The sequence below is a fragment of the Penaeus monodon genome, chromosome 24 (assembly GCF_015228065.2).
Source record: "Penaeus monodon isolate SGIC_2016 chromosome 24, NSTDA_Pmon_1, whole genome shotgun sequence".
Classification (NCBI taxonomy): Eukaryota; Metazoa; Arthropoda; class Malacostraca; order Decapoda; family Penaeidae; genus Penaeus; species Penaeus monodon.
In genome coordinates, this window is record NC_051409.1 from 13326489 (window position 1) to 13326785 (window position 297).

General features: G+C 48.1%; 1 protein-coding gene across 1 annotated transcript in view; it reads right to left on the reverse strand.

Annotated features, from left to right (window-relative positions):
* LOC119588593 overlaps positions 1 to 297 on the reverse strand; it is a gene marked incomplete in the record, with an annotated part of 65956 nt that overhangs the window by 39793 nt on the left and 25866 nt on the right.

A 297-nucleotide genomic window follows, 5' to 3' on the forward strand; every position in this document is an offset into this window, starting at 1 on the left:
TCGACCGATAAAAAAGTTGCAGCTCTCACGGTTGCCAGCGTCCATCTCTGTCTCCTTTCTTTGGCCCTACATCTGCGGTGACGCGTCTGTCGGGGAGGGGGAGGGTATATAAAGAGGATGGGGGGGATATAAAGAGGGTTACTTCGCTGAGATTCGTGGTATGTGTGGCACGTCTCCGTTTACACATCCCTTCAATGCAGCTGGTGTGTCCTAGAGAGGCGGTCCATCGTTTCAATCCATCTGTTACTTGTGGATTTCATTACAATTAGTTAACTATATCATTACGAGTGAATAGGT